The sequence below is a fragment of the Ornithorhynchus anatinus genome, chromosome 1 (assembly GCF_004115215.2).
Source record: "Ornithorhynchus anatinus isolate Pmale09 chromosome 1, mOrnAna1.pri.v4, whole genome shotgun sequence".
Lineage (NCBI taxonomy): Eukaryota > Metazoa > Chordata > Mammalia > Monotremata > Ornithorhynchidae > Ornithorhynchus > Ornithorhynchus anatinus.
In genome coordinates, this window is record NC_041728.1 from 16,221,019 (window position 1) to 16,237,718 (window position 16,700).

Here is a 16,700-nt window from a genome sequence, read left to right on the forward strand (position 1 = left end):
GACTCTGGAAGCGGACAGATTCGTTCTCAAGTGTCAGGGGAGGAAAGACCCAGGGAAAGGGGCAAAAGAAAAAAAAAAGAATCCTCAAAACACCTTCCTGGGATTAGAGGTGGATGGCCAAGGGTCAGGCTCTGCGCATGGAGCCTGATCTTGGGTTGGAAGTTTGAATCCAACTAGACTTAACAGAAAGAAGATCGCTGCCCTACTAAGCCCATCTCGCAAAAAATAAACTAACCACCTAACCGGCTCTCTTCTGGAACAAACAGACAGGGAGAGGTGGTAATCTTTCCAGAAGGACATTCGTTTCTTTTTGGAAAAGGTATATTCACATTTAATAAAGAAAGAAATGGAAAAAAGGAGAGAAAAAGAGGCTAGGAATCATGTTATACTAACTGCTCTCAAGAAAAGTCGCCAGACACCTCCATTACACATGTGGTGGGGACTGGACGGTCTTGCGTTTACTCTTTCCAACGCAACTGTCTGATTGCTGTGAAATCAGAAGGCCCGATTTCACTGAATCCTGTGCTTTACCCCCATAAAGGAAATTACGACCAGAGATTTGGGGAGCTGATCTAGACCATCAAAAATACATTTCCTGTTAGATTCTGAAATGTATGTTGTGCAGGGTGCTAAGAAGGCCTAGTCAAAGAGATCGAAATACCTCTGGCCTCCTCACTGCTGCTATGCCATTTAAAATATCACTCTGAAAAGACTTTTGTGTCTGTGGTTTTGATTGGCACAGGCGAAGGGCTTTAAGCAAATGATTTTTTTCATCTTCAGGGGTCTTCTGTACATTAACGCCCACAAATTTACACATTAGCTGGAAATGAACAAGAACAGCAGTCTTCTACGAGAGGTGTCCCTTTCATCGGAGTTCACCTCCAGTTTCTAGGTTTAATCAGATTTTTCGGGAAGCCATGATAAACAGTCCAATCAGAGTATGGGTAGGGACCTATTTAGGGCTGATTTCTGGGCAGAAGAGGGAGTTTCATTTCTTCTCTGAACTCATATTTACTTCTTTCTTTTCCCCTCAAATGGAAACAGTGGGGGTGTCAACATTATACCCTTAGTTGGGATTTTTAGGGTCACTGACATTGAAAAGGTTTAAGGTTTGTTTTGTTGAATGCCAGGCTCAAGACTATAAATTGTTGTTGCTCAATACACAACCGTTTCGATTCTTCTATGCAGTTACCGCTCTTTCAGATTGGTGCTGGAAGGAGAGGCACTGTTTTAAAGTTTCATTTTAATTACGCCGAAAAGATGCCTGCATTAATGGTTTGCCCTTCTGTAGACAGACACAAAACATTTAGAGAAGAAGGGAAAAAACTTTTTTTCAGTTGGGGTTTGTCTTCCACGATAGCATCAGGCTGCAAATTGTCATTCGGTTCAATTGAGCAGTGTGGTGCACTACTCCAGTCCACAAATTTGATTGAGAAATACCTTTAGAAGGCTTTTCAAATACTTAATACTGAAAATTTGAAATATCCTCTCCTTTTACAATCTTCAACATATCAAAACAGGGCGTAAAGAGTTTTTGTATTATAACTATAGCGAAAGGGTCTCAGCATAGAAAATCCCAGCATCAATTTGGTGTGGGTTTGTTTTACTCCGATGGTATTTTGTTTGTTACTTCTGCCTTTAAACTCTGGACTCTACTAAAAAAGCAATAGTCGAAATGAAAAGTTGGAAGAATTCCATGAAACCTCTGTGTTCCAGGAATATGAGCCCAGTGAATAGCCCTGTGACATCACAAAGGCCCCAAGCAGCTCTCTAAACAGACCAGAAAAAAATTGTCAAACCAAAAAAAAAAAAAGGCTCCCATCCACTCCCAAAACATCCTAAAGCAGACTCCAAAAAGGGGAATTTGATACAAAGGCTGGTAAATGTTTTAATTTGAACATTTCTGGGTGTGGCTAGGCTGACTAATTTGCTGATGCATCAACTTTGTGCATTGGAAAAACTGAAAGACTCAAAGATGGGTGCTTTTCCTAAAGAGGTTTTGTACTGATCTCTCTGTTGCCCAATCTGTGTCATATGCTTCATCCATATGTATGTTTATATAGAAGAGGAGAAAGGGACAGATGTAGTTTATTTGTAGCCACAGTTTTTTTTTTTAACTCCAAAAATGGTGATGCAACTTATTTATGCTCTAAACACGAATACAAAAGTATTTCTGTGCACCTGGTATTATTTTCGGAACTGATTAAAGTCAGACAATATCCTAATAGCGGAGTTTTAGGAATAGAAAGAAAAGAATAAAAAGGCAAAATGACTCTCCACAAGATGGCTGCCTTTTTTTCTTCCTCTCTCCTTTCAGTCCAGTTCCTCATGGAAATTAACATAATATTTTGTTTAGAATCACGTTAGCAAATGAGAGAGACTCCGTGATCTGCCTGGAATACTGTATTGCTCTGGTCATGGTATGGGGAGAGATTAAAATGCAAACATTCTTATGTATTTAGATGTGTAGAGAGTGAATAGACCCAAAGACACTTGTATGTGTAAAAAACACATGCACATGCACACACACACACATACGTACACACACACACAAACACATACAGCCATACAGAATAAAAGGCAGAAATTCAGCCTAAATCTTAGGATAGGAGAAGGGCAGAGTAGAATGCCAGAGTCACTCTTTTCTCCCCCAAAGGTTGGATAATGCAGTATTCACAGATTTATACAGGGCATACTTTTTTTTAAAGACATATTATACTGATGACTCTCTCATTAGGAGGAAGTCTGAGGTCTGGCGAGCATCATTTCCATAATTTATCTGTGTAATTCATTCACGCTGGAGCAAAGTGCAAAACTAAAATTGTGTTTTCTGTTGAAAAAGGTAAAAATTATCTGGTAAAAATGTGAAGTTATGCCAATTATTATTTCAGAGTCTACCAATAACAATAACCATAATCGAGAAGATATTTAAAATATTACCACATCCAAACCATCCAGCTAAAATGCAAAATAAGGCTGGGTTAAATAAACTGTCCAGAGGTTGGTTTTCAGACTATTCAGCAGAACATAAGTTAGCTGGTTTCTATGTGGGTTGGGATTGCGGGCAAAGAACAATCCAAATGGTTCAGTTCCAATGGAAAAAAAAAAACCCACCACCCCTTTATCTAAAAGCCATCAGGGACAAGCACTCAATACAAGTTAACAAGCAGGAACTGATAAGATAACATTTATATGAGGTCAGAAGTCAAATGCCAGTCAAAGGCTTTTAACCTCTTGGGTCATAAACAGGAATAGTTAAAACACAGAGATAGTTATTTATCAGATTTTAAGGGTATCTGATCATTGTCAGAAAATAACCGATAATGAAACTAATTGGGATTTATAGAACTTTGTAACCCTGAAAATAAAATGTAATCAGGAACCTATAATTCTTCAATTTCTGGAAAAATAAATCCCCCTTTTGTTTCAGAAATTTACCCAGCCAAAAAAGACATACAAAGAACAAAATTTCATGCCGTCTTAAAAACGCTAACTATAGAAGCAATACTCTAATTGATTAGAACAAATTATGATTGCTGTCAATATCTAAGGATTCAGTATTTAGTCAAAAAACTATAAATAAGCATCCATAAATTCTCTCTCCATTTTGCCAAATGCCCCTTCAGAACTTCCCTTAAAAAAAGAAAAAACTCCAGGATTAAATGATCTCGCCCTAGGAATTCCACCTTTTAATAAAAACTACAGCCAGTATATTTTAAAATTCAATAATTGGAATACAAAGCTACTCCAGGAATAATGAAAACTACCTAATTTTCCTCTCGTTTCAATCTAGGCAGAGAAACACGTCTTTTCTTTTCTCGTGTTTTTTTCTCTTTGTTTTGATTTTTTTGTTTTGTTTTGCATGCTGCAGATTTACATTTCAAACTCTCAAGCAGTTTCTGGTCCCCATGCCCATGCTAAGCTTGTATTTTCAAAGCCTATCTTTCCTTTCCTTTCCTTTTTTTTCTTCCCCCCCCCCCTTTTAATAGAAGAAAGGAGCTCTAGATATTTCTTTCTAGAGAGATAGAGGAATTATTGTAAAGGCCTGCTAGGGCCCACTGTTCCTTTAAACAGAGCCTACAATACACTAGGCGAACATTGTGGATTTAAAATGCTTTTAAATATTTATCAGAAGTATTTTATCATCATATTCAAATGACACCTGGAGTGCACTCACCTTTAATTGACAATCTGTGTTCTTGAAAGTCCATTTGCTTCCTTAAAGCCCCCCAAGCAGAACAAGGACTCTACCCAGTTTTCATTCAGTTAATGTTTAGTAAAAAACCAAGCAACCTTAATCAGCATGCTGAATTGCATCGTCAACTAACAAATAATTTACTACTCTGAGCATTGCATTCCATTAAAAGCTCATTAAATTTTCTGTTCTCCAATGGGAGGTTTAGCTTTTGAACTGCTTGCTTTTGCTTCGAATGATCACTTATTCAATTTTTGCAAAATGTTGGGTTTTTTTTTCAAAGTATATAGGTGAGCCTTTCAATACCTGAGAGTTCAGACATATGGAACCCAGCCATGGGCTGGATTCTGCTCCTAAATTTGATTTATGAACTCGTTTATCAGAATCCAACGTATTCATTTACACTTTTAGGGAATTCTGAAAGAGCTGTGTGTATCTCACTAGGCATTACCCAAATGTAAGCTCGGGAACATGAAAAGGTGATGGAAAATATCCACAAGTATCTTTTGCAAAAAATGACAAAATCTGCAGTTTCACCATTTCAAAACAGCACTTTTTCCTTATTTTTTTTATATCTCTGAAGAGATGCTTCTATTTACCCCTGAAGACACATGGCATAAAAACCCTCACCCTTGCCCTACCAAATTCAGAAACTGTAGGTAAAAAATCGGGCTCATGGCTACATATATTTTTTTAAAGTCCACGAACCTGTCGTTCACATCTGGACTAGCCTAATAAACTGCATATTGTCATTATATTTAATAAGGAAAATGCAAGAAAACATCAAGCTCCCAAATTAACATGCATCTTTGGATTGCTAATTGTGCTCATTGCAAATTTGGGTCATTTTGCATGAGTGACTCTAATGTAGGGCTGAGATTGCCATATAGCGTAGTGGATTCCTGATTCCCTGTGCTAATCCTGAACTCAAGTGATTGTGTCAGGTTGCACTTCTGTATGCCCCAGCAGCTGGCTCATCCTCATCAATGCAAATAAGGCAACTCCTACAATCAAAGCCTGGTGAGTGGAAAGCTGATTGCTGAGGGCAGGCTAGACCACTACAGACTCTCACTTTCAAATCACGCTAAGTGACAAGACAACGGCAATGTCCCTCCAGCTCAAAATCAACCTTCTGCAAACAAAACAAGAAGAAAAAGCAGAAGGAGGGAAAAACAATCCCCCAGATCCACCCCTTCCTGGGGTTGTGAGCATCCCGCTGCTTGCTGGGCTGGACTTTTCCTTGCTCTCCAAGAAGCCTGAAACTTCTGCCAGCCCCATCTCTGCTCAACCTACCCCAGTAGCGGGCAGCAACAGAAATGAACAGAATATCTGAAAAATTAACGGTGACAGTTACTATAACACTGGTTGAAAAAAAATCAATGCCTCTTTTCAAAGGGAGATTTTTCAGGGGTGGTTTTGAGAGAGAGAAAACATGTACAACAACCTGCTGTAGCTTAAAAAGCACTGACCATGGTTCTACATCCTTTATAGCGGAGATCTTTGGCAGTAGCAGAGGACATTCTGTGAACGCTAAAAGTCCTGAGCGTCTCTTAGCTGCCTTAGTGAAAGGAAAGATGAAGAAAGCCAGGTCCTGTCATCACCCTGCCTTAGACAGGGACTATGTCTGACCTGATTATTTTATACCTACCCCAGTGCTTAGCGTACGCGCTTTGTACATAGTAAGTGCTTAAAAACATTTTTTATTATTATCATCATTATTAATAATAATGACATTTTGCACCTTTCCCTTTTCCAGGCTCTTTATTTTTTAATTGTAAGAGAAATAAGGAGGGGTGAGGGGTTGAAAGAGCATTTTCTGAGTGGGGGTCTTTAGAGTTAGGGTGTGATGGAAACTTTCATCTTCATGCCAGTTAAATATTTTTGAATGATCATACAGACAAGTTCTAGGGACTTCTGTCAAACGTATTGCAAATTTCCAACCACTGGCAACAAGGCAGTCAGCTCTCTCTCTCCTATTTATCTACTCTCTTCTACTGCACCCCAGCTCATACTCTTGTTTCCTCTCAAGATAACCTGTTCTCTGGTCCTGATACTCATCCCTCCCTCCATCCCTTCCACTGCCATTCTTTTGCCTGTAACTTCTTCCACCTTCACATCCTACCAACCACTGCTCTTCCCATCTTCAAAGCCCTTCTGAAATGACATCTCTTCCAGGAGGCCTTCTCAGATTGATTTCTAATCTCCCCACCTTATATCCCCCAACAGCCATTTTGGGCGCTCCATAAGCATTCAACCTCCATCACCACCACCTGTTGTTATTGTCTTATGCTGTCGAGTTGTGCCCGACCCATAGCCGTGCCATGGACACATCTCTCCCAGAATGCCCCACTCCCATTCTGCAATCATTCTGGTAGTGGATCCATAGCTTTCTTGGTAAAAACATAGAAGTGGTTTACCATTGCCTCCTTCCGCACAGTAAACGAGTCTCTGTCCTTGACTCTCTCCCATGTTGCTGCTGCTGCATAGCACAGGTGCGTTTTGACTTATTGCAGATTGCCTTCCACCCACTAGCCACTGGCCAAGCTTGGAATGGAATGGGTAGGCCTCTGCTGACTTTCCCTCCTGTAGTCGAGACTGATAGAGTACTGGAAACTCTCCAGGTGTGACCCTGAGAGGGTAACACCACCACTATCTTGTCACAATTCCTTACCTATTTCTATTCTCTATTATTCCTCCTAAGAATAATTTACTTACTGACCTGTCTCCCCTGCTAGACTGTAAGCTCCTCGAAGCCTGAGACCATGCCTATTAATTGTACTGTACTCACCTGAGCTCTTAGCTCTGCACACAGAAGGTGCTTATAATTACTATTTGCTTGCTTGCTTTTCACTCCCTCCAAGGGTGACATTTTATATGAATCTAAAAGGAAGATTTCTTCAACATCTTGGTCCCTATAAATACAATCCCCTCTCTGGTCCTGCAAGTCTCCGGTTGAGATTCAAACCCCAGAAGAGGGAAGTAGCGGATCCCAAGAATGAACTGGTCCCATTCCCAGGGGAGTGAGGCTATTACCAAGGTCCTTAGATGGCAAAGGTGAATGCAGATAATGCTCCAGAGGGAAATCTGGCCCAGACAATAACGGAGACAGTCTCTCTGTCTGCTCACAACCAACTATTTTGCTTCTGTTGTCAAACGCAGCAGGACCTTGGGTACTGGATGGTATGAAAAAGGAAACCTGGATAGAAAGCTGTGCGGAGGAGGGGGAGAAGAAAGAATCATGCCAACCAAATATCTTTCTCTTTACTTAGGGTGGAGATAGGAGTTAGTCAGTCCTATATTGTTTTTCAGCCAGGATGTGACAGAAGGAAAATCAGAGTGGTGTGGGCCAAAGGGAGCTAAGATTGTAGGGAGGGACCACGCCTGTTATGTTGCTATATTGTACTCTTCCAAGCTCTTAGTACAATTCTCTGCACACAGAAAGCGCTCAATGGATACGATCGACTGAGTGAGAATGTTGGGCTAGTCCCCAAGAATGCCCTTGGCTTCCCTAAGGTGGCTAGGATTTAAGGACACTGACCTCAAGAAAGTACAACAAATAGATGAGCGATTCGATCTTCTATACCTACTGCTCAGGATTCGCACCTTAATAGGATTAGCGGATATTTCCTAAACAGAAATCAAAATGTGTCAAATCATCTGTGACAGTCGATTTGCTCACAATGCCACATTCTTGCAATACTGACGCAGCACTATTCATCGTGGTTTTATTTCAAGAGATAAGGAACATGTGAGTGGTAAATATTTATCTTCATAATCTCACAATCTTTACAGGAGCCCTGAGTCTTCTTTCAGGCTTTCTTTCTTCTTCCTCCTCCCTCCTCTCTCTCCCCCTCCCTCTCCCCTTTATCGCTCTACACCTAGGCCAACCTTACTTCAAAACACCTAGTACAAAACGGCTTCCACATCCCTGGAGGTTTACAGGCGCTGTAATCCTGATGATGTAACCTGAACACAACAGTAATTCCTAGGAGGTTTTCTTGTTGTGGTCCTGCGCCCGTGTCTTGGCTTCAGGTTTTCCTTTTTTCACATCAGAGTCAAATCGTTCCTCCTCCCTCAACGTCCTGTCCAGATCAACAGAACTTCCTATCTCTACCCATTTTCAATTGTGCTAGAATCCTTATTGCCAAGACTTCTGTCTACCAGTCTCTCCTAGGAGAGGCATTTTCCCTTGTGACACCACCATATGAGGAAGGTGGTGGTTTTTATTCTGAAAGAGCTCGGGCTGAGAGTCAGAGGTCTGGGATTCTAATCCCAGCTCTACCACAGTCTGCTGTGTTGCCTTGGGCAAACCACTTTACTTCTCTGTGCCTCAGTTCCCTCATCTGTAAGCTGGAGATTCAGTACCTATTCTCCTTCCTAGTTAGACTGTGAGTCCCCTGTGGGATCTGATTATCTTATATCCACTCCAGCACTTAGTAGAGAGCTTGGCATACATAAGCACTTAACAAATATAATGATAATAACTATTATTATTTTCTCTGCCCAGGTTGGTACCCTCAAAGTTAGTGCTGTAAGATGAGGCGCCTATGCTTTTCCAGTCTCGTGTCTGTGGCAGGATCGTTCTGTGACCCCACTTCTCCTTGACTGGAGCTTTTAGAAGTAAGGGTATTTATTCAGCACTTACTGCATGCCAAATACTGTACTAAGTACTGGGAAAGAATACACTGGTGGGAATTAGCTTTAGCACAAAATGTCCGCGCGCTCATACACACACACACACACACACACACACACACACACACAAACATACCTGTCACAACTCCAAGCAGCCCTGGGAACTAATCCAGCTCCCAGAAGCCTTCACAAGGATGATGATGGAGTCCTACATTGGACACAGAGGATGAACCTGGGCCCTGACACTGTATGTAGGCAGATTGCTTATAATACAACGTGGCCTAGTGGGTAGAACAGAGGCCTGGGATTCAGAAGCACCCGGGCTCTTATCCCCGCTTTGCCACTTGTCTGCTATGTGCCTTTTCTGTGCCTCAGTTCCCTCATATCTAAATGGGGATTTAGACTGTGAGTCCCACGAGGGACATGAACAGTGTCCAACTTGATTAGCTTTTATCTACCTCGGTGCTTAATATAAGGCCTGGCATGTAGTAAGTGTTTAACAAATACCATAAAAAATTGCTGGTGACTTACACGGTGCCACTAACATTCTCTTCGATCGTATTAATATATCTTCATATTAATATCTGTCTCCTCCACTAGACTGTAAGCTCATTATGGGCAGGGAATTTATGTGCTAAATCTGCAGTACTGTACTCGGAGAAGCAGCGTGGATCAGTGGCTGGGTCATAAGACCTATTACTGTTTCTACCCACAAATCTTCAGATCAATCCATTTACACTTGATATTTTGAATGATTGAATTTGACTTGAATTGAATTAAGTGACTTGCCCAAGGTCAAACAGCAGACAAGTGGCAAAGCGGGGATTAGAGCCCAGGTCCTTCGGACTCCCAGGCCTATGCTCTATCCACTATGCCACTTTGTATTATAAGCAATCTGTCTGTGCAGATTCTCGGGCATAAAGTGTCAGGGTCCAGGTTCAGTGGTTTGGGAGTCAGAGGACATGGGTTCTAATTCCAACTCTGCCACTTGACTGCTGTGTGACCTTGGGCAAGTTGCTTAACTTCTCTGTGCCTCAGTTACCTCATTTGTAAAATGGGGATTAAGACTGCGAGCCCCTCGTGGGACAACGTGAGTACCATGTTTCTACCCAGCGCTTAGAACAGTGCACATAGTAAGTGCTCAGTAAATACCATTGATTGACAGATTCAATGCTAGTTGTGGAGGTCCCACTGGGGCACAGAGTGCAACAAGAAAGTAGATGGCCAGGGACACAACTCACTGTAGAGTGCGGGACTTGTTTAGAGTGAAATTACCCTCGCCCTAGGGTTGACACTGAGCTGTTGCACCAACGTAGATGTTCTGGTCTCTGCTGCCCACGTTAGCTGGCTTTTTTTTCAGGATTTTCAGGATTCCTGCTGGGCCCGTCCATCTTGCAGAATCCCCTTACCTACACTATTGGCATAGCTCCTGCAGGCAGAACCAGGATGAGAAGCAGCGTGGCCTAGTGGATAGAGCATGGGAAGGATCTGTGTTCTAATCCCCACTCCACCACTACTTGTCTGTTGGGTGACCTTGGGCAAATCACTTCACTTCTCTGTGCCTCAGTTTTCTCATTTGTAAAATGGGGATTAACAATAATAATAATAATAATATGGTATTTGTTAAGCACTTACTATGTGCCAAGCACTTTTCTAAGCGCTGGGGTAGATACAAGGTAATTGGCTTGCCCATCTGGGGCTCAGAGTCTCAATCCCCATTTTACAGCTGAGGTAACTGAGTCACAGAGAAGTTAAGAGGCTTGCCCAAGGTCACACAGCAGACAAGTGGAAGAACCGGGATTCGAACCCACATACTCTGACTCCCAAGCCCGGACTCTTTCCACTGAACCATGCTGATTAAGACTGGGAGCCCCAGTGACTGTGTCCAACCTCAGTAGCTTGTATCTAACCCAGCATTTACAGGAGGTCTTGGCACATAGAAAGTGCTTAACAAATATAATTATTATTAACCCAGATTTCCGAATTCCCAGAACACTGCTTTTTCCCCTGGGGTAACAGCGGGAATATTTTTGAAGTACCTTCCTTGTGTGAAGTTTTGAATGAGGCTCTGAGGAGTGTTGCATAGAGCTCAGTGAAGGCCGGTTTCTTGGAGGGTCAACTACGTAGGGATAAGTCAATATGTAGAATTCCATTCAAATTCAATCATTCAAAATATCAAGTGTAAATGGATTGATTAGAAGATTTGTGGGTAGAAGCGGTAATAGGTCTTATGACCCAGGTGGGTGGCAGGTGGGAGAGAGTCCTCATCATGGCAGTAACCCTGCCAGCAATTTCTGGGGCAATGAAATCAATGGAGGAGAGCAATCAATCAACAATAATATTCATGATATTTGTTAAGTGTTTACTACATGCCAAGCACTCAACTAAACACTGGGGTAGAGACATGAGAATCAAATCAGTCACAATCCCTGTCCCACAAGTGGCTCAGCGACTAAGAGGGAGGGAGAATGGGTATTGAATCCCCATTTGACAGATAAGGAAATTGAGGCCTAGAGAAGTTTAGGGACTTGCTCAAAGTCCCAGAGCGGGCAAGTGGCAGAGCCAGGATTAGAATCCAGAGTGTCTGACTTCCAGGCCCCGGCTCTTTACACAAGGTCATGTTGCTTTCCAATCAATTAATCAATCAATTATATTTATTAAGGGCTTTGTGCAAAGCACTGTACTAAGCACTTTGGTGAGTACAATAGGGCTAGTAGACATGCACTTAGGTGAATACAGTAGAGGTAGTGATACACGATCCCTGCTCTCAGGCTCTGTTTGATGAAGGGAACGATGGCCCATCAGTGGAGATTTTTGAAGAGAAGGGATACCCGTGCAAAATGACGTTTAAAGAAAGTGAGGTATGGATTAGAAAGGGGAAAGGCTGGAGGCAGGGAGGCCAGAGAGGAGGCTGATGCAGTAGTCTAGAAGGGACTAAGGAAATATTGGAGCCAGACCATTGTTCTTAACTGAAGAAGTTCTGTGGGGCTGGGAGGGGGAAGCACAAAGGGAGCAGGTCAGAGGGACGCAGAAGGGAGTGGGTGATGAAAAGCAGTATGGCCTACTGGAAAGAGCATGGACCAGGAAGTCGGAAGACCTGGATTCTTATCCCGGCTCCACCACTTACATATTGTGAGACTTTGCAGAAATAATTTGTCTTCTCTGTGCCTCAGTTTTCTCATCTGTAAAATGGAATATCAGTATCTGTTCTCCCTCCTACTTAGATGGTGTGCCCCATATGAAATATGGACTGTGTCCAACCTGATTATCTTGCATCTACCCTTGTTTTTAGTACATTGCCTGGCCCACAGTAAGTGCTTAACAAATACTATTATTACTATTATTATTCTCTTGTCTACTACACTCATTGTATGATAACACAAAATACATTGTAAAGTTGGTATTTGCAGTACAAACAATACCTATACTGTTATATACTATTATGCAAGCTGCACCTTGCATTTTCATGACCGTCGCAACTATCTAGTAACGTGGTAATTGATCCTATAGTTAGCAAGAACCTGCCTCTCGCCTCACGTCCTGGATTTCTGGGCTGACACTGGAGAAGCAAACCTGCTACCTTCTGAAGCCAGGTGAGCAACTGTGAGCCAAGGCAGACAAAAACCTCTCTCAGTCTTTGGTTGAGTGGGGAATCTCTCCCCAGCAGTGGAGAAAGAAATGAAGAGCAGGTCAGACGGAATTGATAAATGAGTGCACACTGCAGTCATGTTCCTTTTTGGGCAGGGCAGACAGGTTTGCATGTATCCCTGGGCAGTCTCAGAGTGCTGCCTCCCCAAAGAAGTGGTGAGAGATTCTAACCCCTGCATAAAGCCTGGTGCAACTCAGGACCAGTTCAATCAAACCCGTCTGGTGAGTTATGGATCTTGATGCTCACTAGCAAGGTTTCTTCCTGGCAGACTGTGAGCTTATTGTGGGAAAGGAATGTGTCTGTTACACTGTTGTACTATACTCTCCCAAGCACTTGGAGAAACCATGTGGCCTAATGGATAGAGCCTGGGCCTGGGAGTCAAAAAGGATTCGGAAGGACCTGGTTCGAATCCCTGCTCTGCCACTGGTCTAGTGTGTGACCTTCAGCAAGTCACTTAACTTCTCTGTGCCTCAGTTACTTCATCTCTAACATGGGGATCAAAACTGGCGGCCCTATATGGGACAGAGACAGTGTCCAACCCTATTTGCTTAGTATAAGGATTAGTATACAGATCTGTACCTAAGTACAGATTAGTAGTATAGTACCTGGCCCATAGTAACCACTTGACAAATAACACAATTATCATTATTAGTATTAGTATTATTAGGTGTGTGCCCTGAAAAATAAACACTCAATAAATACAAATAATTGCTTGATGGAAAGGAAAAAGCAAAGAAGGCTCTTCCTCCACCCCCTTTGGAGATTCTTTCCCTATTTTCTTCCCCTATCTGTAAGCAACCCTTTATTTACCCCATTTTCAGCCTCACAGCACTTACGTACAGATCCATAGTTTATTTCTATTCATGTACGTCTCCCTCTCTAGACTGTAAACTCGCTGTGGGATGGAAATATGTCCACCAACTGTTATATTGTACTCTCCAAAGCACTTAGTACAATACTCTGCACATGGTAAGCGCTCAACAAATATGAATGATTGATTAACTAATTTTAGTGGATATCTCCCGCTGTAGACTGTAAAATCCTTGCAGACGGGGATCATGTCTACAACTCTGTCTTATCATACTCTCCTGAATGCTTAGTACTGTGCTCTATACACAGTAAGTGCTCAACAAGTAACATTGATTGATTGACTGGTTAACCTCTGGCAACTCCCAAATTTACCTCTTCCTCAGACCACACCACTAGAGGCTGGGATTAGCTGTCATAGCATCCAAGGGATTATTAGTGCTGAGTGTGTAGGAAGGTACTTTCTCTCCTCTCCTTTCCACCTCTCTTATGCCCCCTCTCCAGCATCGCCAAGTAGAATTAAGTCTATCTGAAATATAAGCTCTGTAAAGGCAGGGGCCACGTCTATCATCTCCTTGTACTCTCCTAAGAACTTAGTAAATACTTGGGATTCAATAAATACGACTGATCGATTAACTAGGGAACTGAGACAGCCCTACTTCTAAATTTGAAATACTTTTCACAGTGGTTCACCTTTAATCAATATATTAATAGGGACTTGTGAGTTCCAGGAAATAAAAAGGGCTGTCCATAACGGGAATTAAAAATGTCATTGGCCACTAGCTTCACCCACTTCCTCTCCTAGGAATATGTGGTTGGTTTTAGACAAGAAATGATCGCTCTCTGGTTAGGAAATGTTTATTAATGTTCTGGCAAATAGTTTCTCCTACACCAAACTGAGAATTAGCATTGTCCATAAATGGAACTCCATTGTTAGAGTGTGTTTACATTTACCTTTTCTTTCATCTAGATTATCTGGGCTTTCATTTGCATAATTTATTTATCTTCAAAGCACCATGCATAAAACCTGCTTCATATTTTAAAGTTCTCTTCAAAACCCACCTTGCTCATCTGTTCAGTCTTGAATTTATTCCCCTGATAAGGCTAATGACACTTTAGCCTTAGTTAATGTAAAATCAGGAAAGTGCTAATCTCATTTTCAACATGTCAGCTCGGAAACCTCTTCCAGTTAAGGAATTAATACCCACAAGTTCCTGCTGGGAAGCTCTACGGAATCTTTGGAACTGTGAAATAAGTAAGGTCCAAACTCCAAATTCTCCAATCATGCCTCCTTCCCATTACAGTATTTACTCAAACTTATCTTATGCATGGAGTAAGGTGCATCAATAGCTATATACATTTAAAGTGACAAGAGAGGATTTGTAATTGTTGATTCAAGTATGTACTCAGATACAATAATGGCTTTGTTTTAAAATATTCACACACTACAAACATTTACTTAAGGGGGATGATAAATGGGAGACAAGTGAACCGTCTTCAAAGGACACATTTTAATCTATACTCTATAATCTGAACTGCGTGGTTCGTTCAGAAAATTCATTTTTTGAGAGTTAAATCAGAATGATTCAATAGAAGCACCATGGCCTTGTAGAAAGAGCACAGGATTGAGAGTCAGGAGATGTGAGTTCTAGAGCCAGCTTTCCCACTGGCCTACTGTGTGACTTTGAACAGGTCACTTAACTTCTCTGGGGCTCAGTTTCTTTCTCCATGAGAAGGGGATAAGGCAGATTGCCAGTCTCAGAAAGGACAAGGACTGTGTCCAAACTCAAAACCTTGCATCCATACCACTGCATAACACACAGTAAGCCCTTACAAATGTCAGAGTAATAACAATTATCATTTATGATGGTTATGATGATTGTACATAATAGAGGAGCGCTTTTAAGATTCCCATTGTCCTCAGGAGGTGGTGACTAAATTCTCACTTACCATTTGAGCTTTGTGCCAATATTTAATACTTCACATTTAGTTACTCCTAACATATAGGATATAAGAACAGAGGTAAATGGAAGAAAATGGCACTGTGACATTGTAATAGTAATGGAAGAAACAAAGAAATGCCATTGGTGATGACATTTTCTTTCTTTGCTAACATTACTTGTTACAATCAGCCTTGTTAAAGTCACAGGGGAAACTAAAACCCTCCAGGTGTAGTTAGATGACAGAGCCTAAAGGGGTCAAAGTAGGCTAGAATCCACTCAGTAATTAGACTATTATGTCTAGACAGCCAGCATCACACAGGCCACGCCCCACCTTCAGCTCTACCTCACTACCCCCAAAAATGTCTATTGGGACCTCTTAAAAAGTCTGGCTTTGGGCCAGGGCAGGGTAGGGGCAGGAAGCCCAGTTCAGAAGAGTAGCAGCTGGACAGAGAGGGAAAGAGATAGTTGATCCTTCCTGCACATTCTTTCTCACCCTCCCTCCCCTCTGCTGCAGTGGCTGTTGTAGGTTGTTCCCTAAGATTTTCTTTGGCAGATGGACACTTCATTTAAGGTAGCTGGTCTGGAAAACTTCAGTCTGTAGTGAGAATGGCAGCAGAAGTAGCACCTGATTGGAGACAGTAGCAGGAGAGAAGGTGACTCACCTGCTTCTGTTTGCTTGCTGCTGTTGTGCAGAAAATGAGTGTGAGCAAGGCTGATCGTACTCCTTTCTTTTCATTTCTCTCCCTCACGCCCCGTCTTTGCCTTTCACTCTCTTCCTCCTCTCTGTTAGTGTTTCTCTTGCTCTCTCTCTTCCTCTCTCTCTCTCTTTGGGTGCACTGCTTGCTGCTTCTGTTCTAGTTCTGTCTTGGCTTTGGAATCAGTCGATAATATTTACTCTCCACAGAGAACAATTCTAAGCATTTGGCCACTGCTCAGCCTGCTTTTTTGTCTCTACCCTCTAAAGTCCCAACTTCCTCAAGACCACTTCCCCTGGAAAAGTGGCCACCCTAATATAGGCTGAACTTCATTTTATATATATACATACACACATATAAACCAAGTTAGATAAATCAAATCTATGGGTATCTAAATTATATATATATATCTAAGTTATAAACCAAGTAGGATAGATATATATAAATATATATATAAATTCCATATAGTCGAATTTAAAAGAAATTTTGAGTTTTGCTACAACAGACTCTCAGCTAGCAATATGTCCACTTTCAGGAATATGGTACTTGTCAGACTTAATTTCTAAAAGTCTGTAGATTGTATAATTAATTATGAAGCATATTTATTCTTATGGATGGGCTTGGGAGTCCTGTTAATGTGAACGACTGTCCTGTAGAAATCCAGTAAATGAAAAAGGATGGGAGGATGGGAGACTGGAAACGGAGAAATAAGGATGGAAAAGAGAGAGAGCAAGAAAGATGGAAAAAGACAGTGAAGAGATGTGGCCATGGAAACA

At 41.7% G+C, this 16,700-nt stretch overlaps 1 non-coding gene across 1 annotated transcript; it reads right to left on the reverse strand.

Moving 5' to 3' along the window:
- Nucleotides 1–6,697: 6,697 nt before the first annotated feature.
- LOC114817397 lies at nt 6,698–6,834 on the reverse strand. The gene has a single exon (XR_003765250.1). It is a non-coding gene; the product is annotated as a small nucleolar RNA SNORA7 (small nucleolar RNA).
- Between the last annotated feature and the right edge of the window lie 9,866 nt (nt 6,835–16,700).